General features: G+C 38.3%; 1 long non-coding RNA gene and 3 pseudogenes across 1 annotated transcript in view; 2 read left to right on the top strand and 2 right to left on the bottom strand.

Annotated features, from left to right (window-relative positions):
* LOC136841770 (uncharacterized) overlaps window positions 1-6,606 on the top strand; it is an 8,283-nt pseudogene extending 1,677 nt beyond the window's left edge.
* LOC136849233 (uncharacterized) overlaps window positions 1-27,940 on the top strand; it is a 192,967-nt gene that overhangs the window by 68,081 nt on the left and 96,946 nt on the right. The window contains exon 2 of the long non-coding RNA XR_010856279.1: window positions 24,681-24,791. This is a non-coding gene — a long non-coding RNA (uncharacterized lncRNA). The remainder of the gene's footprint in view (window positions 1-24,680; window positions 24,792-27,940) is intronic.
* LOC136841762 (peptidyl-prolyl cis-trans isomerase H-like) lies at window positions 6,791-22,582 on the bottom strand (annotated as a pseudogene).
* LOC136841755 (uncharacterized) lies at window positions 26,207-27,900 on the bottom strand (annotated as a pseudogene).

Genomic DNA, 27,940 nt, shown 5'->3' with positions numbered 1-27,940 from the left:
ACTGTTCTAATTTATATTTTTATTCATATGGACTGATAGTTAATAATCATCTTCTGCACTTATAGAAAGTGAGTTCCAGTTCAGTTAAAGGCTGATTTTTGCATATGTAGTAAAAATATATTTTTTGAATTAACGTATTTGTCTATATTAGTTGAATGAAATGAACTCTTGCTGTAAGTGAATATAGACAAATTATTTTGCTAAAGCTAACCACTGATATATATATATAAAACAAAATGAATCTCATAAAATTTTAAGATATCTAGTTCTTTAGTTAGTCATATGCTCCAATTACAATCTTTAATCCTTATTTTACTCTTTTTCGCAGGTTACTGGGTGCAAAAGCGGAATACCAGGTTTAAGGTGGGAGGGGCTTGGGTAGCAGGTGTGCTACTAGGGGCAGGCTTCTTGACTCCCACGGATAGCAGGCCATTAGACACCAGTGCTGCTCCACAAGATATAAGTAGTGGTGGCCAAGAAGCAACAGAAGGCACATCAAGTGAAGATTATCGGGAATATGGGTGCAGAGAGGCAGGAGGTTTCCTAGAGATGTTCGTTACTCTGTTGAACTAGAATATTCACAGCCTTTGGGGTGGATATCTCGCACAACAGACGGACGTTTTGTGCTTGACCAAGATAGCGAAGAAGGAGGCTTTACTTCCCCAAGAAGACCTGCACGAGGGTAATAAATTTAGGCGGTCAAAGTCAGGATCGTTCTCCAACTAGAGTAACAGAAGAAGGTGGTGTTGAAAGTGGTGTTTACCATGTACGTGATGGCACAGCAAGCCGCCTCCACCACCGTCAGCCTCTTCCTCCTAGATTCAGTCTTCGTTCGGATGGCTCAGGTGCCAGCACACATGAGGAACTGCGTCCAAGTGTACGGACTCACACACCAGCTGGTCGATGGGATGGCATGACAGCACAGTTTTCACCAATGTCGCCTGAATTTGGCAGACATGTTATACCTGAAACTCACGGTGAAACTGTGGTCTGCACGTTCCAGGCGCTTTTTAGAACATCGTCCCCAGGACCTTTGAGCTCCGAGTGGAATCAGTTAGCCCAATTAGCATCATTTAGTGAGGTGAGCAGTGTTCAGCAACCGTCCAGTGTAGAGCGCTCTTTCCTCCACTGTTTTGTCTTCTTTCCCAAATTCAGCACAAGGTACACCTTTGGCACATGGCACTTCAGGTGTCATTTCTCCATCTGGAGATTTTCCAAGAGTGCTTCACCAGAAATACTCTCATCAGTTGCCATCACTGTCAGCCTCTCAAGTACACCCAAGGCGTATTCTTGTGGGAGCCCAAGTGCATTCTCCTCCATCACAAATTCACCCACAAATGCAAGCATGGGCATCACCTTCACATCCATCACTGGGCTCCTCATGGACCACTCCTCTCCGATCTACGCATGTGTGGTCAACAACCCGCCAATGGGCCATCCAACACATTCAACTGGACGACCTGGAGCTGACAGTGTTGGAGTCTGGACAGCACATACATTCACCACCAATGGCACGTGCTGGACCAGTAGTACGAGAGGCTCTAGGTCACATCCAGCCTCCACGCATACCAGACATCCCACGCCATTATGTTAATCTTCCTCCGAGACGACGCTTATCAACGAATACCGGGCGGGACCCCCTATTTGCTCAAACCTTCCACCTCGAGAATCAAAAGCCGCTGGCCACAAGCTCGCCGCCACGCCCCGTGCTCTTCAGGGAAGGCAACGGCCTATGCACTGCCCAGGCCTCGGCCACTGCCTCCTCCACCTCTTACCAGTACAAAAACAATAGTACCTGACCCCTTGCCCAGAGCATTGGGCAGGACACGAGATAGTGACTCCAGCAGTGATCAACCTGTGACTTATACTCGTGAACGTTTACAAGAGGCCATTGGGCGGCAATGAAGCGGCCTTTTGGAGCAACACCACGCACGAACAGTGCCCCAGAATTAAGTTCGGCAGGACGCCTGAAATTAGACATATATCAGGCCGTCGCTAGTAAACATAGTACGGGGGGCAGTGCTCCAGTAAGCCATGAACAGTCTCATGAACAATCTCAGGAGCAGTCACCAGATTCATCAAGTGGGTTTGGTAGTAAAAACACATCCCAGCAACAAAGTTCATCACAGTCTGGACAGTCATTGTTAGCATTAGGACTGGATTCATCTCGTTTAGAAGCTTCAGAAGTGATGGAAATGTCAGATGCTCAAGATGTAACGTTACATGCTCCACCTGCTTGGCTTCTGGCAGCTCCTCCTGGGCGCCCAACACCTGGGTACGCCTCCCTAGGCATCCTCCTCCATATGAGGAATGGGCAGCAAGACAAGTTTTACCCCAGTTTCAGTATGCCGGTTGTGATAGGTTCCCGTCACTCAAATGTTAAGGCAAGTATGGTGGGGCGAAGGCAGCGGCCTGGATTGTCAGGGCTAGATGCTAGTTTAGACTCTGGAAGTTCAGTGAAAGTGTCCCCGAGACCACCACCTATCACCATTCCTGTGTCTCCACAGCAGCCATTGGACATTAGTGTGGATGACCATTATGAGTTTGATACAGTGCTGAGTCCTACTCCTGGAGAAGATGTAGCTGCTGAGTGGTCAAGAACCCGTGTTCCATCAGGCGAGCGTGGCCTCAGCGACTCTGAGATCTACGGGTCAGGTGGCGGCGCGCCATGAGTCAATGGAGGCACGGGTTGCTGCAATGAAACAAGAATTTAATGAATACAGAAGAAGACAAGCACGCCGGAGGCACAGTCGAGAGTTAGAAAGTGTGTGTTAACTGAACTGATAAAAATGCGTGCAGTTACACTGCAGACATTTCTAGCATTGCAGTCCAATAATTGAGAATAAAATAGTCAAGTTATATTCAGTGATGTGTCTTTCAAATCGTAGGGGATGGGCAGTGCTCAATAGGTGCCGCCGTTGTAACAATAATACTCACTATATAGTGACGCTGCTGTTGCTGTGTCTCGAGAAACTGTGCAAATTGTTGAATTTTATATATTCCTATTGGATCTCTGTTTCAAAAATTATCTCAACTTTGTATTGTAGTTAGAGATGCCCCTTTCATGTGATGACTACAATACCCACATGACACGTTCAAGCAAAGTAAGAAGCACAATTTCCTGTCTTCACTGCATCATCTTCACTCTCTGGAACTACTCACATAGGCTATGCTAACTACTACTCAATGCAAACTGTTTTTTCAAGTTCCTGTGAATATTAAATTTTCATTTGAAGCGACAGGCCAACATTATTTCATTTCCGATGTAGGAGAATTCTGCTCAGATGTGTGGAACATTTTAAAATCTTAGTAGATTTGTGACAGATGTCTAAAATTTTATTTCTATGATTTTGAAAGTAGATTAAATGTAAAATATTTGTATTCTGTATATTTTAAAATATTTTAATTTTATTTTAATATAAAATATCTTTATTATGTGTATTTAAAAATATTTTAATTTTATGAAAAGGGTTCCAGAGTACTTCATGAAATTCAGGGATACCAAAACTATGAGTTGCTCTTTTTGTTCTTTTGCCGCATTGATGTTTTGAGTTTCCAGTATTTAATTTATGAACTTAAGGTAGTCTGTGATGTGAACTAAGGTTGTTTTAGCCCTTGCAAAAATTTTGAATTGCAAAAAGGAAACTACAAATTACTTTTTTTTTGTGAATGCTATGAATATAATTTCCAGTCATTCTTTCATACTCTCTTAAGTAATTATGCTGTCTTGCTACAAGGGACTGCACTTCTTCCCTTAATTTCCAACACAGAATTATGATTATCATGTAGGTATATTTATAACAGATATGGTTATTATATTGTGACAGTCGCAAAAGTGATGGAATTCACAAATCAAGTTCATTGTGATACTCTCACTGTACTGTAATCATAACAGTAACTCTCTTCCTTCACACTTCACTTCAATTTTCTTAATACTACCAAATCATTTCAGTAGGATCATATTTTAAGTAATGAATACTTCAAAAGACAAGTGCTAATGTGCTCGCTGTTTCTATATACTGTACAGCATATCACCTGATCAATGGGAAAGATTAAAGAAATTATTCCAATATGAATATATTAATGAGTTTTTCGTTTTCAGAGTTTTAACATTTCTCAGTAAGCACATTCGGTCAGTATGGTACAGTACTTTATTTACATGAAAAGCCTTTTGGTCTGCAGTATTTAAGAATGTTGTTTTGTAAAGGCATAAAAGTTTAACTGTTGGTAAATAACATGTAAATAGAATATAAGTGTTTAAGGCTACATTATTCTTTAATTATTTTTTTTAGTGAGAAGGTACAGGGAGAAACTTAAATATGTAAAAATGTAGAAAGGTAAATTATTTTTTCTGTTCTCAGAAGCTGCTATCTTTCTTTGACACCGGTCAGTGTTTGTTCCTTAGCGTGAAGTTGAGAGCAGTGTTAGCTCAGTCATGAAATAAGGAGGAAATAACCTGCCCTGAGAGAATATTGATGCCTTTAACATTCCATAGCGTTCTGTTCAAATTATCTGTGTCGTTTGTTTGTTTTGTTTTGTTTTTCACACATTCCTTTTCTTTTCAGAGTGATAATGTACAGATTTGTAAACATGAGGCTATTTTTTTAAGCAATGGCCAACATTAATCTGGAATTGTTTTTACTTCAGATTTTATTCGTTTACATTACATAATCTGCAATTATAGACTAGCAAATAAAAGTACATCACTTAGAATGATTACCACGTGCAAAGTTCGTAATAATACATAAACATTGTGAACTACAGATGAAATTGAAACCTTCTATAGCTTTACTTTCTCACAGGGTCTCAGTAACAACACCAATGCAATAGTGTCTATTCTTCAAAGAAGCCAGAATAACATACATCTGCATTTTTTAAGTTTTATTTTTATATATTTAAATGAGAACCAAGGTTTCGTAAGGTGTCTCCTGTTCTGATAATTCTGTCCACATTTGATATTTTGAATATATTAGCTTTTGTTGTCTTCAGAGAAGAAAATAACTATGAATTGGTCTCTGCATCTCATATTTTCCATTTTCATTAGCGCCAAACATTTTTTTTCTTTAGTTCATGTGCAAATATAATGATTGGGATTTGTATGAATTTTCCCAGTTTAGGTTGTCTGATGCTACTTAAGTGTTCATTCTACCCATCCCTTAGTCATTATCACTGCCATATATTTAGTTTTAAGTTTCTTTTTTTCTGGTTAACCAACCACATTTTCATCATGAACTTCTGATCAAATCGGATGTTTACTAGTCTAGTAACAAGTGGATTGGACAATCGTTTAGTGATAAACAAAAAGGTAATTTGCATTAAGTTTGTTACAAACCCGAACGTAAACTGTTGCTACAGTTCAGCTGTACCTGAATATTGAGCCAACTCAATAAAAAAAAAAGCCAAAGTAAGAGACAGAAGCTACTAGCCTCAACCTCCTGCAACTTCTCATACTTATAGATTGGTAATATAATTTATTGTTGCTTGCAGCCTCAGGTATGGATTACATGGCATTCTTTAGATATTTCACAGTTATCCATTTCTCAATTATTACAGTATACCTAGTATCATGCATTTCTTAATTCAATAGGCTTTCACAAATGAGTAGCACAATTTAACTTTTCGTAAAAATTTCTATATGTCGACGAGATGATTATCCAGCGGGTATAATTTACCTTGTGAGGTAAAACAAGAGATCTGTGGGGGAATACAGGATAATATAATTAGCTCTGCTATTGTGACTTTCATAGAATGGTGCTCAAAGGTAAAATATTAAGTGTGACATTTTGACAGCATCACATTTTTTTAGATCACATAATAGAATTTAAGATTGTATAGGCATGAGTTTAGTAACCCAGTGAATTAGCGTGGCCCAGCATCGTAATGCTTCTTTTCTTTCAAATACATCATGCTTGCACAATACTTTCCTAAGTACAGTCAGTTTTACTTTTTTGATATTAGGTGTTACTCATATTAGAATCATCCAAATTCACTTGGAAATGCTGTAAAACATTGATTGAAAATGTTTGGGCTGCATCTCCACAGGGGCAGGTTGCTGGTTTTTATGTAATGATGCTATGTTCTCTTCAGGTGAAAACATTTTTTATTAAAATCTTACAGTACTGTAGCTACTTTTGGATATATGTATATGATGAGCTTTCTTTAAAGATGTATAGAATTCTTCATAAATTCTGTGTACATAGTACTCTATGCGGTGTGATTTAGCAGTGATAGTGCAGCTTTTTTGGTTATAGCTGCAACAACAACAATTGGAACTCAAATGTGTAAGTGTATACATACACACACTATATATACGGTACTATACATAGTATTTACAATATATATGTGTATGTGTATAAAAACATACAAACATACATACTATATTTTATATACATATAGTCATTTATGTTTCCGGAAGTTTTCTGTGATTAGGTAAGTCAACATCTTATTTTCCTGGAGGGAACACAGCGCCCCTTCTGCCGCTCGCCAGTTTTACGTATAGTCAGTCGTAGTTATCTAGCTAACAGTACAGTTCAACCTGGACATTGTTACTGTGTATGTACGCTCATGTTGTATGGCATGAATAAGTAAATAAATTATGTTGACATACAATGCATTTTACTCATCATGTATTAAAGAGGTGGTTTGCTCTGACGTAACAATAATGTTTGTCAAAATTGTTCTTTTTCTGTTGCTGGTATTTAGATATGAGGGACACAATAAACTGACTGATACCAAGCAAGCATTTAATTTACTCATTTTCAAGTTTTTGTATGTGTAGTTTTACATCAAGCATAGCTACACTTATTGTACACAGGATGAGACATCCTTGGTATCAGTACAGTAACAAGATGGAGCTAGTATCCTTCTCTAAAGGATTCCTAAGCAGTGAAAGAGCTTATTAACTACTGGAATTTTTCCTCTAGCAAGTCCAAAGATCCTTCATCTGGTCATCCATTAATTCACATTCATCACAGTACTGTCCATACTGCCTACTGAATGACAAAATGGCCAAGATATAAATAATTCTTGACAAGATGTAAAACTACTGTAGAAGGATAAGAAAGTTAGGTGTCAATGCCTCTAACCTGAAAACTCTGTACCAAATATGACTGAGTAGAAACTGATACCCTGCCAGTGTCAGGGGCCATTGTACATGCCTCTGTTCAATTGTTATCAATTCTTGACAATATCCTCTATTTCAAATCTAATCTTATGTGACCACTGCCAACCAAAAAAGGAGCCAGTAAAATCATGAATGCATTTGGGCCACGTCTTCCTGAATGGCGTCCAACGCTGACATCTACAGCTCATCTCAAGCATTATCAATGTAATCTACAGCATCCTTGGTAGATAAACTGGATCAGAGAGATGGTGTTAGCAGGCAAGAACAGTAATATGCAGTCTTGCACCAGTTCTCCATAGTCTTGAGAGGAAAGATTGTTCTACGAAGAGGAATCTGTTTAGAATTTTATTCCATCCATTGTATCATCCAAGGGCCGGAAAACATCAGAATGCAACTCTGGTTGATGGCTGTTGTTATCCCTACTTTGAAAACTGGCTATTCAAGTAACACAAAGCTACTTTTGCCAACTCCCTTCATTTGAACTGGAATCTCCTGCAGTGACAAATCAAAAGGGATGAGAGCTTCAAATCTCTTCCTGCCTTGGCATGAAACACAAGGGAAGTGTAATAGATGCATTGACACCCAAGGACCTTGGTGCAGTCTTTTCCTCCTGTATAACAAACTTCTTGTTTGACGAAGGGCAGGGTACTAATAGCATTGCCAAGGTACTAGTACCGGCCCAATTATCTGCATCTACAGTCCTGGGAGAAGCTCCTAATTCAGTCTGGGTCTAGGAAATTCTTTGGAGGTAAGCCAATTTACCCATTTATATGTGCTAAAAGGTCTGATCTTTGTTCGCTGTTCTAAAGGACAGAGTTGGAAAACCAGTAACTTAAGGTTTGTGGGTTAGCTGTGCATGCATGTATGAAGTTTTGATTCGTGGAACCAAGGGGGGACAGGCTGGAGTCTGGGAATGTACCTGAAAAACAGAGATGATAGTACTAAACATTTTCAAATACAGTAGCAAGTAATGGAAAAGTGTTTAATGAAATAGTGACCATATTAACCAAAGAAAATATTTATTTGTGTTATAAGTAATCAATTCACATTGGCCAATGGCCCCAATGTTCATACATTCATTCACATTTGCCCACACTGAGATATTAAGACAGGTATCTTTGGCTTATTATTTGGTCCGGTCGGTACATTTTCAATTTTCCTCATCACAAGAAGACCATCGATTACACGACCAAATACGACGTGTTTTCCATCTAAAAGTCACATTTTGCACAAGTGATGAAGAACTGGCAGCCATTTGTGTCCTTTCCGCTGTTAGCCTGAAAGAAAAAGACTCCTACAATCTGATAATCCAAAAAATTTATCAAACTTCAATATTAAAAGAAAATATCTGCTTATGGTACATATAACTAAACGTTAAATCATTTTTACACGGATGCAAAGATGAATATAATCTAAGTTCTATAAATTAACTTCTCTTGTTTCACTCATATTTATTGCAAAGAAAGGCAGAATTAGCAGAATGCTGAGTTTTTATTACACGCAATGAAATCAAGCCATTTTTCCGATAAGTTATTGAACTGTCTTTCAGACAAACTATCCCTGCTACCAGAGGTAGCACTCAGTTCTCCAAGAAGAATGATAAAATAAAGTTTTGTTTTAGCCCATTCACAAGACAGATATGTAATACTTCTTATGCTATGCTGCTACTCCAAATAAATGCATTGTTCACTGATGCATGCAGACGGAATGCACACAGTTAAGTACTCTCTTCTCCTTGGATGCTGGAGTCTTGTCAAGACAATTTACAGTAAATACTGAGGAGCTACCAGGGAAAGTTATGTCACATTTACTGTTTGCCCTTCTTATGAATTTTTGAGATACAGAAGGGTTAGACAGTAAAGACAGAAACTCAATACATATACAGGAAGCACAAAGCACTGCCGATGAAGCCTCAATAGGAACACTGCAGAAAGACACTTAGCCCCATCTAGTATGCAATGCAAAGGCCCACTGTAAGTGGTACCCCACTAGGAATAACTGTGGAGAGAAATAATTATCCTCTTCATCCTAGTTTGGAGATGAAACACAATCCACAGGTCTCCAAGAACTGTGCAGAAAGGAATTTCACTGCAAAATGGCTGGGGTTGACTTGCCATTAGAACCTCATAGATCTTGGTGTGGCAAATTCTTATTCAGAAAAGGACAGTCTGACATAAAGGTAGTATATTACTCTACTGCCAAGAAAAGACAGTTTGGGTTTCTAGTAACTGCCAATCAGAATCATCCCCCAAAATACATCGAGCAAACTTTTGTTTTGTTTTAACATAAGGGTTTAATAATAATGGTGCGCCGGTAAAGTAGTAAATTCAGCAAACCGTAATAATAAGCAGAAATCTTAATAGAAACTCGAACCTCAAACAAAAATAAACTTTGTTTTATTTCTTGGAAATTCACTCTTGAAGCAATTTCAGTCTGTTGCATAATTACAAAGTCTCTTAACTGACATGCATTATTACAAAGCAACACTGCATCTAAACTTAAACCTTACAAACCAACAACCTATCTTCTTACCAAAGAAAGCAATCCAGGCCCATCATGTTTCAGGGTAAAATTCTCATCAGGAAAGCTTGGTCCATATATACTCTGAGTCCCAGTGCCATCACCCTGAAATGCACAATTGCAGATTTTCATGCTTCTCTGTAACTTTGCATGGACATAAAATACAAAAAAAAAAAAAAAAAAAAAAAAAAAGTGTTGTGTAAAATTTGTTAAAACTGATAACCTATTTAAATATGCTTCTTATCCCTTGAAATAGTTCCATACAGGACTAAGAATGCCAGTGTTTAAATCCTTAAAATTTTTATTTGCAACATTTCAAGAACCGTTCTGTTGCCATCGGGCTGGGGAAAGGAATGGAAAATGAAAATTCATATGAATACAATGTAGTAAAACAACTTACGTAAACATTTAAAACCTTTCACAGATAATTATGAAAATAAAAATGTAACAGTAACTGACAATTTATTCATAAATAACAAGACACTGATAAAACAAATACTTGGCATATTTACAAAGAGACTGTAGTTTTTTCCAGGATTCCAAAGCCTTGGTGTGTAAATCTATGGTGTTGATGGTGTGAGTGATCTCAAATAATGGACTGTCATGGTTTTATGAGCAATGCCCAGGACTTGTCAGGAAAAATTGAAATCAACAACACATGACAAGCTCCTATTACGATGCCTTTCTTAGGTAAGAACCAATTGAATATGAGTTAATGTAGACAGAGTAGAATTGTATATGGAGTCAGTCATTTCTTAATATTGCGTAGATTTTCCCACACTGAAGAGCAAAGCTTTCCTAGGCAGGGCAGCTTTATATATGATATGGTACAATCAAAACTGGAATTTCTGCAGTAAATTTAAGCAAGGATCTGAGGATTTGACAGCATGAAATACCATGACCGGATTTAAAACATAAACAGTAACCTCACTTATTTGAACAAGGCACCAAAAGGCAATGAAATGGGAAAAATGGAAGTAAAGTACTTAGGAGATTATCTCTCATTATCATTGAAGTTTACAGTTTCCACGAAAAGGAAAAATCATACTTACCCTGACAAAATCGCCTCCTGGATCATAAAATCTTTTATAACTCGATGGAAACAAGCTCCCTTGTATCCAATGGGTACCCCATCTTTACGATATTCGCCGGTACAAAATTGGCGGAAATTTTCACTAGTCTTGGGAGTGACGTCAGCATATAATTCCATTATCATACGACCAATCTCCTGTGAACAATAACAGTTAAACATTGAAAATATATTCAGAATTATAACAAATCTCAAAGTGAAAAACATTAATTTCTATAATTAACTTTAAAAAGCACATAAAAAACGGCTACATAGCAAAAACCTATTGTTATAAATTAATCTGAGATAACCAGCCCATCACAGCATTGTCCTTACATAGCTTAACCAGGTTTCTAATTCTCTGGGCAAGGCCTCGGGTTTATCTTTTTTTTCAATTTGCACCCGCAAGCACATGGATACCAAACAAACAATTGTCTTAACATAACCCAAGGCGATGGAATAATGCTTGATAAGATCCCTATACTGTACCTTATAACTACTCCAATCAGTACCAATCTTTGGTCGAGTTCGAGGTTCAGTCAGTCGACAATTAATTCCTGCGACACCTCATAAGTGCAGAGGGCCTCAAAGAATTCTTGCTATAAAGGTCTGTAGTGTGCCAATTTTCCTCAGGTCACCCCAGCATTCTTACTTCTGTAGGTCTAGCCCTCCAATGACTTCCTCCAACAGTCCAACTATGTATTTACAGAAACCCTCCACGTTTTCCTTAAATTCCACACAGTAATTACGATCCAACAGCAATTAATTTAATTTCCAATTAATACCAACATTAACGCCAGCAGCGGCTAAATTTGCATGAACAAATCCACGGCTTCAGTCCTAAGTTTTAAGGGATCTTATTTCCAAAGACCATCACTTTTTACAAAGAATGCTTTCAAGTAAATACCAAATATAGTATCTACGACCTTCTAGGGTAACCAATAGAACCTTACAATCTTCCTTGGTGCTTTACGTAAAACCGATCAAAAGCAGTTTCAAAATCTACAAAACATCGGATTGTCAGTTAATGGACAATCTAAAAGGCAACTTTTATTTACCAATTCATTTTCAAAATAAGAATAAATTAACCGAAAATATTTTAACATTCAGTGGCCTTCCACCCCACAGATTAAATTTCCGTACTTTAATCATGCAGCTAGGACATGCCTACTTTGGTCCTGAATCTCATGCCGCCACCTTGGAGGTTTTGCATGCTTCTATTTCAGGCTATGAACTCTATTAAACTGTGATCAGTAACAATACCTCATGTTGCACATTTATCAAATCAAGACCATCAACTAACAATTTAAATCAATTTTCGAATTGGATGCGTTGCACGGTTTCTTAATTACGGGGTAAAGATGCGTTCGGTGCTCGTCTCAACAACCGTAAAGTTTCTGTGCGGTTCAAGTTAGTGATAACTGATTTATTGTATCATTAAAATTACTCTTACCGCATAACGACCATCGAAACGATACTTGCATCATTTCGGAATATCTATACATAACAATCAACTACAACTTTAACTCAATTTCTGAATTGGGTGCACGATTTCTTGGGTGAAGATGCGTTCGGTGCTGGTCTCAACAAACGTATAGTTTCTGACAGTGACAGCTGATTTACAGTATGATTAAAGTCAGATTAATCTGTTACTCTTACCGAATACCGACCATCGTAACGATAATGCACAACTTCTGAATGCGAATATATAAATTCTTCACTCGTAAAGATACACGCGCATTTCGTAGCTCAGTTGTCACTCTGTTTACTTCCTCGAATTCTGAATCCTCGGCAGTTTAGCCGGAGTGTGAAGGGCGAAAAGAAGCATTCCTTCTTAATGGTGGGCGTCGTGATGAAAAGGTAATGGCTATTTGTTTAACATGGTGTTCAATTAGGCGTCTTTTCATCACAGGATGGTCTTTAGGACAAGGAAATTCATCTGTCTTGGACCAGGCCTATATATTCTGCAGGGCATTCGAAGGACAGTACACCTATGGCGGGCTCCATTTAAGTTGTCAAATTCCTTTTATCATAATTCACTCAAGCATAAGAGCGTCTTTTAACTTTCTACTCGAAAGATCTGATTTTTAAGTCCTCATTAATTGTAAAGTTGGAGTTTATTTTACAACGACGTGTGACTCGTCGAAATAACGCTTCAGAAATCACTTATATATATATTTTTTTCACAGAAATCACTTATATATATATATTTTATGTTGGTTCACTTCGGTTACGGAAACTTGTAGGCATAGAGATGCTTAATGGTTATGAATTTGTTAAATGCGATTTGTTGACTTAAGACCTCCTTTAATACCTATTTTCGAGCGTTACAGAATTAAATACGGTGTTTTTCGTTGTAATACTGTATACTCATATGCTCTGTCGTATTAACTACCGCATTTGACGACTTTTTAGACACCTCTAAGTTGCCATTAGTGCTGGATGTTTGGAGGCATTTAAGGTTTTAAGGCACATTACCGTTAGATCAGCGAAGCTCGGAAGATAACTTCAGCTTAAATTCAAAATGTATTTGTACTCGGGTATTATACCTATTCCCCCCATTTGACATCTAACCTATCCATTCACTATAACACAGACCTAACAATTCAAATACTTGGCAATTTTACAGCATAATTAGCCTACGTAATAGTGTTCACTCATTTATCATTAAAAATCTTAGCAGGATTTAAGGTTTGCTTTTTATACTCAGCATATAAGATGACCCCCCATTTTGGGGGAGATTTTTTAAGGTTAAAAGGTCGCCTTATACGCTGGCATATACAGTATGTAGATAGGTAGATAAGTGGAGATTTGAAGAATATAAGCACTGAAAAGGCATAAGTAGCAGAATTTACAGAGGCCCATTGCATCATACAGTACGATAATTGTTTTTTGACCATTAATATTTTTACAAATCAATCAGTCTCCAAGAATTATACATAGACCCCACATGGAAATGAATTTTTTGGGTACCACTGGCCCTCTGGCTATTACTGTTGAGAAATCTGCCACAAAATCAAATTGAATTATGCCATCAAAGAACAGTAAAATTATGAACCAATAGCCTGAATTTTGTAAAAAAACCATCATAGCCTAACTTAAACCACTTATGTCACAGCGGCCTGAAACATCCATAGGATACACGATTGAGAGAAGGGAGTGACAGCATTTGATGGGGATACACAAGTGCAGGCTATAAAAAGTCACCTATTTCAAATAATTTACTTCTATGAATGCTTCATAGCCAAGTTTAGAGTTGACTGACTGCAAATATTGTAGGAGTTTAAGGCAAACTAAGACGAGTTTGGTAGGAGATTGCACTTGTCTGTGGGTTATTATTGACAGGCTAGAGTACAATTACAGTTAAAAGGCTCCCTTAGACATGTGGAGCTCTCATCTTATTTTACCTCTCAGTGTATTCAAACTACTACCTATAACCTGGCATAAGGATCCCTCTGTAATGTTTTCAACCGATTTTCAACCCTAACACATATTTCATGCCCCTTAGGCTAGCCTACAGACAGGATAATTACTATGAAGCATGCACTTCAGACAAGTGACACTAGGTTAAATATGTGAACAGATCTGAAAATAAGCTACGCCAAAAGTCTTTGTGGTGATCGTATTCAGAATTTAAGCTACCAACCTTTTTTTTTGTCACGTCACAGTGCATTTTTAAAATTAAAAAGATTGATTTATAATAACTGCTCTAGTTTAGGATATGCCAGTAGGCTAATGGCTTGAATAGGCCAGGATCTTTTGCCTCATCATCATAATTGGAGCATAAGTACAGTACATTAAGCAGTGTCCAGGTCAGCAAGTTTCAGGGCACGGTGCCCTAGGTTATGGTTAGGCTAGCTTATATCCCTGTTGAAATATGTCTTTGATTCGCTTAAAAGCTAGCAGCAACCAGTGGAAATAGTGTGCACAACTCCTCTGCACTTTCAGGCTTTATTGAATCATCCCATTCTATCCAGGTAATGTTCTAGCCTAGGCTTATGTCAGCCTGTTATGAAAGGGGAATCACTTTTAAGAGCAACAATTTTGAATCAAGCAGGCCTTATGCTAGTTGCAAGCACCTGTTGAAAGGTTTATTTTCAAGGTGTTTTCAATTTTCTCAGTGACTCGGCTAGCCATTCTTGAGAAGCAGTGCAGGATAATTGTGCTCATATTCTGCTTTGCATTCTATCAGATTTGGGGTGGGTCCACGCCAGCCAGGTCAGTTTAAAGCACCTCAGATTTAGGTTAGGTTAGGTTAGGATTTACAGTATGTTGAAGTATGTTTTGATCTGCTTTTAATCTGGGTAAAATTGCAGAATACTACCATGCCACATAAGAAAAGTTTTTTCCACATCCAAAATCGAACTTGTCCAACCGATTTCCATCAATTTGCTGATCAGTCTGTTTTGTCTTAACAGTTTTTTCTAGGTCTTAGCAGACCTAACTCTAGACATACAAAGCTCTCGGTCCTCTAGTTCTTACGATGACTGTAGTACGGTATTATGATGGTGAGTCGCGGGATTTTTGAAAAACTGGGTCAGTGGCTTCTGTGCTTGCATCAGTATCTGACATCCAACCCATGAGAACTGCTATTCCAGGCTACTGACCTTTTATTAGCTAAAGTGCATAGGCTACGCAGGTTGTTTCAAATTGACCTGTGGTAATCTCCAATATAATTTTGGGCTTGCCCAACCAATCATAGGCCTCAAAATATGCACTTTTCTGTGTAGGTACTTTGACCTGGTTGGGAACTCATCCATTTGATTTTAAACTAAGCAATAAACAAGTAATCCATTTGATTTTAAACTAAACAATAAACAAGTAAAAAAATGTGTCAAAGTTTCTTCGGCGCAATCGAGTTTTCTGTACAGCCACTACAGCATATAATCAAGGCCACCAAAACTGGATCTATCTTTCGGTGGTCTTGGTATAATGTTGTATGAGCCGTGGCCCATGAAACTTTAACCACAGCCCGGTGGTAGCCTATCCTATATCATTGCCAGAAGATCAATTATGGCTAAATTTAACCTTAAATAAAATAAAAACTACTCAGGCTAGAGGGCTGCAATTTGGTACGTTTGATGATTGGAGGGTGGATTATCAACATACCAATTTGCAGCCCTCTAGCCTCAGCAGTTTTTAAGATCTGAGGTGGACAGAATAAAGTGCGGATGGACAGAAAACCAGCACAACAGTTTTTTTTTTTTTTACAGAAAACTAAAACCAGATCCAGTGTGATAAGGTAACAAGGAAAACCAGTGAGGTGCCAAATCCAAGTGGTTCAAGGACATATGTTTGAAAGAATCCTGTTTGAGCCCCATAAAAATATTACACCTCTGCATTGGGGATACACCATGGGCATACTGACTGGACGAAGTCTCGGATTTTGCTATCGTCTCGCCACGCAGTATAAATGATCAGTAAATTTCTTGAGGCAAAGTAGTGTTGTACCATATCGAGAGTGCTAGTAATAAAATCCGTGGCCCTGGCAAAGTTGTGGAAACTGATGGGCCAAATGTGGAAAATAGAAAAATAATAAAAGGGGCTCATAGAGGAGTGTCCATCTTTAGGAGTTTGAACAGGAGTCTAAATGAACTTGTATGGTCCTGGTACCTTATTGTACAAGGGAGATGTTAGTTACCCTAATACATAAGTGGAAATTACTGGGAACAATAGTAATTAGTGATTGTTGGGTGGCATGCTCCAACTTAGAAGTCCACAGATATATGCATGAAACTGTGAATCACTCCCAAAACTTCATGGACCCCAAAACTGGTGCTTCATCATAGAACATCAAGCAGTATTGGAGGGACACTACGGCCAGTATATCCAAATACGGACAAAAAGATGCCTAAGGTTGGCCACATCATAGTCTCAGTATTTGGTGTTGCTTGAGGCAGGTAGGATGTATAGACCCCATCCATGTTAAGGCACATGTTAGTCTAAGTCTGGTTAAGTAATATTTCTTAGGAAATCCTTTCTGTAGGTAAGCAGTAGCCTAGGTCAGTCCATGTATCTGAACGAAAACTTAGTCTAGGCCAAGGCCTCATGTTCAGTGTTACTTGGGATGGATGGGGTGCACATGCAAATTTACTCCCCCACTCTGCAACTGAATAATCTTTTGAGTGTAGCACGTTAACCTCCAGGGAGCCAGTTGAGAAAAACGGACACAGGTTGTGCCAACGAAAACAAACCTGACCTTAACCGGAATGCCATGTCCTGACCTGACCAGACTTTACTTCCCTAACCTGACTCAAAGCATTGTGCCCTGAAGCTAATCACTGGACACATGGACTAAGCTTCTGCTCAGAGGCTTGTTAGAACCTGTTCCCGTCGTTCCCCCCTCTCTGAAAGTGCTATTTCTACCATTACGTTCATGCTTCGTCAGAAGTCAGGAATAGTGTGGGGATTTTGTCCCCACTTCTCAGTGCTCCACCAGTTCCCCATTATTGTAAGACATGGCCTTTTGACTTTTCATGTGTTTTACTATGACTGAAATAATTGCAAAATAGCCAATTTTAATAGTTTCAGTTGAATGCAGTTGAATGCAGAGCCGAAAACTTTTTTCGCAACACCTTTATCAAAGCATCGGATAAAGGTGAGTCTGTATATTTTACCACCTAATTATTGCAAGTGCTATTTACACAAGTTCAACGTTCTGGCCTAAAAGTGGGTTTCTATGCCAGAGCCATCAAAAATCAAGTTTTTAAGTGGGCTAGACTATTTGAAGAGAAGTTTACAATGGGGAAAACGTCTCTTCACTTGGCTCTGCCCACTTGGCGATGGCATATTCACTAATTGATATTAGTGCAGGACCAAGAGAAGGGAAGGTTTGCCTTTCCCCAAATATCCCATGTTGGTGGAGCCTGTCTACTTCTTTGCATCAGCAGGTGAATTGCAAATGAGCATGTACTAAGGTCATCGCCTAGGTTACTTAGGCAGGAGGCAACGACATCCAATTGGGTGACCTTGTCTCTTGGCCTTTTTAATACCCAAAGGCTTCAGCCAACCGATGGCGATTTGTCATCGCTAAATTATCATTCTCAAAATGTATTATTATTATTATTATTATTATTATTTTGTGGAGGTTTCACAAACTTCCACAGCAGTTGTTAACTAAGTTGTTAGCTTGGATTTCTTCCATTTTCTTGATATTCGTTTCTACTTTACAAATAATTCAGTGCAAGTAGTTCATCCACATAATGAACCAGTCTATAGCTCATTTGTTAGATCTACATCTATTCAGGGGAAAAAAAAGACAATCCATTTTGTTTATCTCAGGTTTGACCAACTGTGAGCATGTCAGGAGACCACTAGAAGTTAATTTAAATGGAATGCCGCATTTCTCAATTGTTGCTTGTAAAGTCAACGCCATTGTTTTATTTCAGTTAATGTAACGGCATTTTATTTTTCTATTTATATCAAAACACCCTAAACAGCACTTGTATACTGCTGCAAATAAAAGGTACTGATCAAGATTTTGAAAAGCTGTTGAATTCAATCAAATGTAACACGATTTATATTGATATGCTGGAAAGGAAAATATATTGAAAAAGTTTGAATGAGGAACATATTGTTATAATCACTGTGTTTTAATAGATATGTTTTAGAGGTACAAATAAAACATCTAACACTTACATAATTAATTTACAAAATGTCTTGTTTCTTCTTGAAGAGGTCATCATCCACGTCATAAGCTCTGGTGTGGTCCCACGCCTTGGATAATGTCCGATTTCATTCTTTCCTCAAAATGACGTTTGTCTAACAGCTCCTGGTTATAGCTCCAAGTCCATTTGTTGGTGACACTAGAGTAAATTACAGGTCTTTATTCTCAAAGTGGTAAGTCGTTTCTTGCAACGATTCCATATCCTGCTGGCCATTAGATTACTTTTTTTCTCATTTAGCTTTTCACGCCTACCTGGTGGATGCCTTATGACGTCATATGTTTACGCTCATTTTTTAGAATCACGATTTTCAATCGTGACTTCATTTTACTCTATAAATATCAAAACTGGAACTTTCTAAAATTGCAAAAAATTAGGTTTATTATAAGCCAACTTTCAGCTTTATCCGAGATAAAAAGTTAGCTTTTCAAGATATTAGCTTCATCGAATCAACTGGATGTTGAATTTTACCATAGGGCTTGTTTGGTTAAGTGGGCTACTCTTTTGAACAATGAACCGAACTAAAGGGAAACTCCTGAGTGGTGCATCAAGATTTATGCCAGATATTCCGTATAATGGTACATAAGTGATGTGGACTTGGCCCAATGGACCCTGAAGAAGTGATTCAAAACAAAGTGTTTTCGAACAATTCAGGAGAACGCGAGTGATCGAACGACGTCAGAGACGTATCCCAAATATCCCAAACTACCCCAGGGGGGAAAACCGTTTGACCAACTGTGATGTTTATAAATAAACAGATTCCAGGTGATTTTATTCTAATATGAAAATGTCAGCACTTATAACTGGTCGAAATGTTGAACAGTGACTATCACAGCAAAATGTTTACACGAGAGACAATGTTTATCATTGATTTCATGCTGCCTCTCTTCTTCTTCTTGTTTCTTCTTGAAGAGCGGTCGAGTTTATAAGCTCGTTTTCATTTTTTTAATGTGGTTATAGCTCCCTCTTTGTTGGTGAGATTACTTTTATTCTCAATACCTTTTAACGATTGGTAAGATTACTTTTATTCTCAATAGCTTTTCACGAGGCTTCGTATGATTTTAGAGCACGATCAATCGTCTGCAAAGTTCAAAATGATACTGGTTTTTTAAAGTTTTTTTTTTCAAGATTTTAGGTTTTCAAGATATTAGGGGCAGACAACTGGATGTTGAATTTCTGGAGGGCTTGTTTGGTTATCACTCTTTTGAAAGAAATACTTGAGGCATCACATTTCCGATATGTATAATGCATAGTGACATTCTGTTGAAGAAGTACAACATGGTCAATACCATCGCTTATCAGAATGCACAAATTGAACACCGAAAATAATTTGTTTTAAATAAACAGTTGGTGATTATGTCGAAGTATTATAATGCGAAATTTAAACTTTATAATGAACTGTTCATTTATCATTATCCACTAGAGTTTATAAAAGTTTTTATAACATTTTTTCGAACATATTATTTTACTAAGTGACGAAGAAAAAAATATGTACGAACTTTTAGAATATGAAATATATATATATTATATATATATATATATTGGTGCAATATAAGAGCATACTGTATATATAATTATTGTTATATATTTATGTTACACACACACACACACACACACACACATACACATATATATATATACATATATATATATATATATATATATATATATATATATATATATATATATATATATATATATATATATATATATATATATATATATATATATATATATATGCTTGAAATCAAGATATAATGCTGTAGAAGTACTTGTTGAATTACACCATTTACTTTACTTCATTTAATGACAACTTTCAAATGAGAAAAACAGAGCTTATTTTGTGGTTGTGGGAGTTACTTCTGGATATTTGTTAAAAAGTTTTTGTACAGTATCCAGTGTTCGTTTTGTGCATCACTATGCGCTTTTGTTTTAGAATTTAGATAGTTTGTATATAGGCTGCTTCAAGATTCACAAAGATACTACCCATTGTTAATCTTTTAAGTAAATGTAAAATAGGAAGGAGTCTTAAATACCTCTCACAATACGAAGAAGATTCGAGCGAAAATAACCCTGGATACTCATAAACGTAGGGTACACGATAGAATGGAGTAACTAATAATTTTGATTACCTTCAAAGGCAAAATGTAAGTGTACGAAGATAAAGTATATGCTATTGAACAATAGTCTGAGGAGCTTGGGTGTAAATGGGAAAATATATGCAGTGTACAATTACGGTAGAACGGGTGGATAGGCATAAATGTTTGTTTTGGTTAGTTTATTTTTTTCAAGAGGGATCAAAGCAAAGCAATCTGCCAAGATTATTATTTCGGTGGTGAGAGACTAGTTTGGTACAAAGCCAGGAACTTGACAAGGGTATATAATGTTTCCTTGCCCTTTGTTTAGATGAAATAAAGATTTCTAGGAAAAGAATAAAAGGTGTGCAAGTTTATGCTTAAGAAAAAGGACGGTCAATCGAATTGGGGAGACTTCTGCTTGCAGATGATGCAATGTTCATTGGTGGCAGTGAAGAGAGTTTGTGGGAACTGATGAAAGATTGTGGGGCCGTTGGCGAGGTAAGAAAATTGGCATCGAATTTTTGTGTGAGGATAATGGAAACTAGTAATTACTGTATTGTTAATTAAGAGAATTGGTTATGGTCGATGGGGGAATGAGGCAAGAGGTGAAGAAATGAAGAGTGTTCGGGTGAACAAAATCAGTAATGTATTGATGGATTATTCAGCTTCCGCTCCTGTTGGTAGGGAAGCTTCATTCCTGAAAGGGAGTGAAAGAAAAGAGACGACAGCCAATGGAATTAATTATCTGCCCTGTGTATGTTAGGTGGTATAGTTCTTGGGAGAGAATGGAAGAGAAATGGTCGGTACTGGAAAAGCGACCAGAAAGGGAAGCAGGAAGTGCTAGTTTGATGGAATGACGAAGGAAATTGAAAGAAAAGACCTGGTGTCTAGTAAGCGCGAAGAACGGATGCATTTCATAGGGTTTAGATTCAAGACAGTTTTATAAGGATTAAGTAACATAAGGTAAATTTGACATTGTTTCGAGAGTGTTCAGTTAGGGTTCAGTTAAAGGATGAGGGTGCATATACTGCATGAAGCCGACATTGCTTCTGATTATAAATTCATAAACAGTATTAATTAAGATAATTAAGATTGTTAATGATAACCGTGACAATCCAGCTTAGGCAGCCAGAGGATCTGAATCGAGCACATTTTATCAATATAATCTAATTAATCTTTGTTGCATTAATGATGAAAGATTAAAAATGTCTCCACTCTGCAAAGTGTCGTAAGATTACATACATATTTTTTCAGGAGAATGTATGGGCATTAAAAGACTTTTATGCTAGAGATAACTATGCTGAAGGAGCATTACCTAAATATCTTACTAATTCATCAGCGTACAGTTAACTCCTAAACCATTTTCTATCATTCATGCTCGGTATTTATTTCATTTAATGATATATAAAAAGTAAATAAGTTAAACGATTAGATGGGAGAAATGACAGAACACCTGCCATTCCACGTGTCTACGTTGCCTGGTGTTCAGCATCTCAAACGTACGTATTAAGTTACACCCTCCAACTTATGAATGACTGTTTGTCCTTTACCTACAAGTTACGATGTCCTTGGAGAGTATTGGTTACAATGGGACGGACGCCATCTGTGGTGGCAACTCATCTCTGCCTCTCTTCTTGCCCTGAGGCGGAGACTAACAGTCTTGGAAAATATGTTGACGACCTTCGTTTGTTGTTGATCCCCGGGGGAGAAGAAGACGAGGCTTGGGTGGTGCACCTTCCGTTTTCTTTGAATCTTCCAGCTCCTTTCTTTGTGCGTTGGACCCCGGGCTGAGTTTGTTTGTTGTCGAGTGATTCTGCCGTCCCAGACAGTTGCTGTGTATGATTTTAGAGATGCCCATTTCAGGTGGTTCGTTCTTCTGCTTCGTGTAGTTATGATAAACCTACCTTGTTTTGAAGTTGTCGTACAGAGATCGCAGGTTATTCAACCACGCGATCTCCACGCTCTCCGTAGTACCCCCTGACGAAGTTACGCTTGTCTAGGCGTTACTCACGGGAGGCCCATCCCACCAGTGACCTCCACGTTGAGCAACCTCGCCCGAATGCTCCTCCCACTCACCTTTCACTCTCATTTGAAGGTCACGCTCGGTTGGGCGATGCGCTTGTCCCATTCTGGGAGGGGCGCTTGGGCGAGTACGTCGGGTAGATATGTCCTCCGTTGAGACACGACTAAAGAAGTGTTTTACTCTTTATGTATATTTTATCTTTGACATGGTTAAAGCTCATCTGTACTTAAGGACATTAAAAAATCCAAGGAATAAAGAACTTTTTTTTTTTAATTTAGATATTTAAGATCATTTTATCTTCACTTATTGAAATATCAAGATTTTCGTGTTGCTTTTCTGTGAGTAAAACCACCAAAGTCTTCGTTATTTATTTTTTTATGCCAAAGGAAATGTTTGAGTCATTTTAACCAGGTTAAGATAGGTTTCCCTTAATCACAAATATATTGTGACTTATCATTTACCTGATAAGGAAGGGAATATTACTACCAAGTAGAGCACCTCATTTCAGATATTAGGTCAAGTTTTGGAAGAGCAATATGTTTTTATATAAAAGAATAAAGGTATGTGCAAACATTTGGAGACCCCCATCCCGTGATCCCCTCAACACTAACAAACTCTAAGGTAAAACAGCCCACGTTCAAAAGACGTAAACATGCTTGGAAGTACAGCACGTGCTTGGATATATATATATATACAGCACGTGCTATGCATATACACACATATAAATATAAATATATATATATATATATATATATATATATATATATATATATATATATATATATATATATATATGTGTGTGTGTGTGTGTGTGTGTGTGTGTGTGTGTGTGTGTGTGTGTTCCTTCAGATACCAGCGTTGCAAAGGAAAGTGTTCAACCCCAGGACAGGTAAATCCATTTGTTCCTTCACAGACTGGCAGACCTGTTGTGCCAGCTCACTCCAGGTTTTTATTAGCGTTTACGACGAGGTTTGCAGAAGGTGCGCTTCAGTGACGCATGTTTACATAAAAAAATTATAGAACATGACTTGATATAAGTTCCCCCTCTCTCTCTCCCTTTGACCTGACGGTGTATTGAGAAATGTCTTCAGCATCGTGATTTGAACTTGCTTCTTCTCTGACGTCCGTTAATTATATTTTCTAAATTACATACGTGAACCAAAAAACAGTATGTAATCTGGAGATGGCTGTATGGTAATTAGTGGCCCCTTTGAGGTAATTGAGACATCTTTGGATATTAAGAGGTGATCAGGTATTGGCCTACTCTGAGTGACATTGGTGTGATGTTTTCTCTGAGGCCTCAGGCTGTGATTCCTTGTAGAATGTTGGAAGATGGTGCCTTGGGAGACGTCCTCACAGAGTTGTTGCAGTGTTACCAGCCGTGAGTGGTTTGAGGGATTTTCAGCTCTGCTGGATATGCGAAGTTATGAAGAAGAAAATGAAAGTATGAATGAAAGGTGGGGAACTTAGTAACATACCCCTGAATTACCCTAGAGGAAATTTGATTTTGTCAAAGGAAGAGAATGTTAGCATTGGTTTTAGGAACGAAACGGAGTTTGACGCAGTGTTGTGGTAAAGGTGTATCCAAGGGGCTGTCCAGATTGTGTAAGGTATTTCTGGGAGAAGGAAACACTCCAGATGGCTCTGCGAGAGAGATACTCATGTTTTTTTTTAAGGGGAAAGGGTATGAAGGTATAATTCCGAATTACAGGGTATGCTTTGAGAGATAAGACAATAATGGTAAAACAAGGTAACCGAATGCAAGGTTTCCCATTACCGGCAATTAAGAACAAAATGAAGGAAAGCCTTTCAAGAGTAGAATGTAAAAAAAATAGCCACAGAAAGTTTTTTTTTTAGATACAGTAATTTAAAATTTTTTGAGAAAAGTGGATAAAACAATGTTTAAAGCTAGCGGATCGGTAGGGGCGGACTTTTTTTTCCATAACGATTTCATGTGACAGTACAGTTACTATTAACAGAGTCGTATTGTACATTGTCGATAGTAAACCATCCTGTTCTAATTGAATGTACCTGTAGCATTGTACCAGGGTTTGCAGGAAGCCAAACTTAAAATTCGAACGCTTCAGCCACTGAATAGTAAGTATCCAGGGAAATGCCTTTTAATTAATGTAATATTTAAATGTCTATTTAAAGTGTTTCCCCTTTCTGTTTTTGAATTTATTCCTTCCTCCTTTTTTTTTAGGTGTCACAAGCAAGAGGGTTACGTCTTCCCTCGGTAGTTCAGTGGGTAGCACACTAGCCAAATCACCAAGAGGTCCCAAAGTCAGCCTCCTGGTCTTCTGGAACGCTTAAGGTACGTTCTATTGCAACGTATTGTGGCTCTGCTGGCATAAGCAGTGGATTGTGCAATGGGTAGCTAGTTGGCTGTTATGGGTCGCAGACGAGGTATGTAAAACAAAGGTTAAGCAACGTCATCCCAATTGCTGAGAATTGGAGGGTTAGTACTTTTTGGAACAACTACTTAATATAGTTCGGGGGACATACTCCTGGCTCTGTGGTTACCGAAGGCGCATGTTATCTAAGCAAAGCAAATACTATCCCTAATCTCTCCTGCCTTGGGTAGATGATGTCCAGAGTTAATTATGCCATTCTGAAATGTGAGGCTATGATGATGGCAGATAATTAATCGTTAGACTGTAGTAAGTTTGCTGTTAACTTTGCGTATTAATGTTACGTTCATCTAAGAATTCTTTAAGGTTTTTCGTTTTGGAGTTTAACTCTTTCTCATATGATTTTTTTTTTTTTGACGTTAAGCAAATCGTTTCACCTTGACAACCTGGAAAAATCTGTTTTGCGCAATGGCTCTTACCGATGTTTTATTTGTCAGAAATTTGTGATGTCCAATATCCGTAGCGATTTTTTCCTTTGGGGCTGCTGTTCTTTCAACTGAAACTTTATTTTGAAACATTTATGATTAAAAATGTGGTTATCCTCGTCCCCAGGCGTGGTTTTACTTTCAGCTAATAGTTTTTAATTTCGTAAAGAGGTTAATGATGCCAGATATCTGTAACTATTTACCATCTTGGTATGGCTCTAACTTTCAAGTGATGTTTTTTTTTCTTTTTTACAAATTTGTGATGCCTAATATCCTTGGCTATTTTCACCTTGATCTATCTTGCTCTTACTTTCAAGAGATAGAAGACATGGGCTCTTTTTGTCTAGGCTCTTGGTCTTTGCTTTCAACTGTTTGTAGATACTGATGATACTTGGTTAATCTTCGTCATGGTTTCACCGCTGATACCAGATGTTAGCATTTCAATCTTTTGGTATCATTATGACTGACGTAAGGGCTTGCCTGAAGATAGCTGCTCTCTCAGAAGTTCCTGATCACAGCCATTTTCACTACTTGATCATGTCACAAAAGGGATGCCGGATTTTAAATTCAATTAGTAACTTTTTTTGGTCACCCTTATTTGATTTATTACTGTCATAGAGAATGAGATGATCTTGATCACAAAGGTCTTTCTTTTCCTCATTAGGATCATTATTGATGTCTGGGCTCCCATTTAGCAAAATCCAGTTCTGAAGTATTTTTTTCTCTTCCCTACTGAAATTACTCGAATTGTACTTTCCCATCACAAATATGAAGTATTTTTTTCTTTTACCTGTAATCCATCCCTGCCCATGTTTCCATCAAATGAGATAACTTTGCATCATAACCCAAGGAACAATGCTCAAGTAATATTGCAGTCGGTCAAGGTAAAGACATTTGTATACTTTAATCTTTTATTCTGTATAAAGTTCGAGTTTCTGCTTGCTTAGGCATTTCAGCTTAAGAAGATCAAATTTACATTGACAAGGCACTCATAAATGTGACAGAAGAGATTATCATTGAAAAAGTTAGGTATTTTTTATTTTCACTACTATTCAGTGAGGAAGGGGGCTTTATACAAAAAGTAGGGACTGGGAAGGTTTTTTTTTTTGAGGACAAGATAAAATGATTTTATTCCTTTAAAGATGGCCACTTTGGGCAATTCGAAAATTTGATTAGAAGTATAGGGTTTTATCTAACAAAACATGCTTGAAGTTGTTCACTTATATTTCGCAAGTAATCTTTAGAAATTTAGCATGTAGTAAGTCTTGTTATTAGATTAATGAGTTTCAGAATCGTCAATTCTTTGATGTGGCAGTTAAAAAAGGACAGGTTTTAAATTAACCAAGGATGTTGAAGGCAGTTGCGGGTTCATCGTAGCGGTATCCTCCGGCACCACAAGGGACAGTTTGCGTCTGAGTCACCGTCACCGTTCGGTCACCACCGATCAGGGTAGTTGTGGAAGCTTCAGTCCGGTAGACCGTGCTTACAACCTCCGCGGTTCTTGTGCCTCCTCCGAGAGTAGTGGTCCTGGTGCTTTGTCTGGTCACAACAACGGTGGATGGGACGCCAGCAGTGACAGTGGCAGTGACAACATCCACTCTTGTAAAGACAGACGGTACCACCCTGGTGCTGTATCTGATGTCTGTGAGAGTGGTGAAAACATCCCGTGTCTGCACTACAGTAGATGTGACGCGCGCGCGTGACCTCCGTGTTTCTGTTCTGGTCAAAACCTGAGTCTGCGTTACTTCCTAGTGCTAACCCGTGTATTGACCAGGGTGCTGAGAATTGTGCTTCTGACGGTGTTCATCATTGTGTTGACGACAGTAGAAGTGACAGCAGGTAGAGTGGTTGTTCGTGTGACTACATTGGTGTTGTATTGTGTCTGTGTGTGCGGACAACAGTCGCGCCAGGTCTGGTCTGGGTGACAGTATTTGTTACTTGGATAGTCTCGTAGCGAGTGGTTGTCACTGCTGGTTCAGTTCTGGTGACAAACACCGTGCTTACGCTTCCCCAGTGCGAGTGTACGTCGTTGGGACAAGCCTTGTTGAAAACTGAGTGCGGATGACTGTCTGCCCAACTGTGGTGACGACGGTACTGGTGACTGTGGTGTACTGGACTGAACTTGCCCTCTGTGTAGCTGTCTGTGTGACTACTTCTGTTCTTCCTGGTATTGTAGTGACACCTGTCTCTACTCTGGTTCTGGAAAGGTGGTAAAACAGTCGTTTGAGTTACGCCACCCCCGGTAACAGTTGCGACCTGTGTTGTGTAGACGGTTGTTGGCTCACGTATTGTGGAAGTGACAGCCCTGGTGACAGTTTGGGTGATGAAGCTTGTTGAGCCAACATCTCGAACAGATGTCCTGATTACAGTTGAGTACTGTGTACTTGTCTTAGGGACACAGGGTTCCGGAACAGGGGCAGGTAGATTCCATACGGATTTTGTGAGATGGGCGAGGGCTGTAGACGTTGCTGTCGATTGTCAGAAAAGAGCTGTCGACCGCCTGGTGGTATGCCGGGATGGTGGGCAACTTGGCTGACAAGCATCCGCCAGTCACTGCTAAAAGTACGACCAGAACAACGTGGGCCATCCTGCAATAACAATTCGTTATGTTATGTCCAGTTTGTCAG

This window comes from Macrobrachium rosenbergii, chromosome 1 (assembly GCF_040412425.1).
Source record: "Macrobrachium rosenbergii isolate ZJJX-2024 chromosome 1, ASM4041242v1, whole genome shotgun sequence".
Classification (NCBI taxonomy): domain Eukaryota; kingdom Metazoa; phylum Arthropoda; class Malacostraca; order Decapoda; family Palaemonidae; genus Macrobrachium; species Macrobrachium rosenbergii.
Note: the sequence above shows the minus strand (reverse complement) of the source record. Positions and strands in the feature narration are given on the sequence as shown.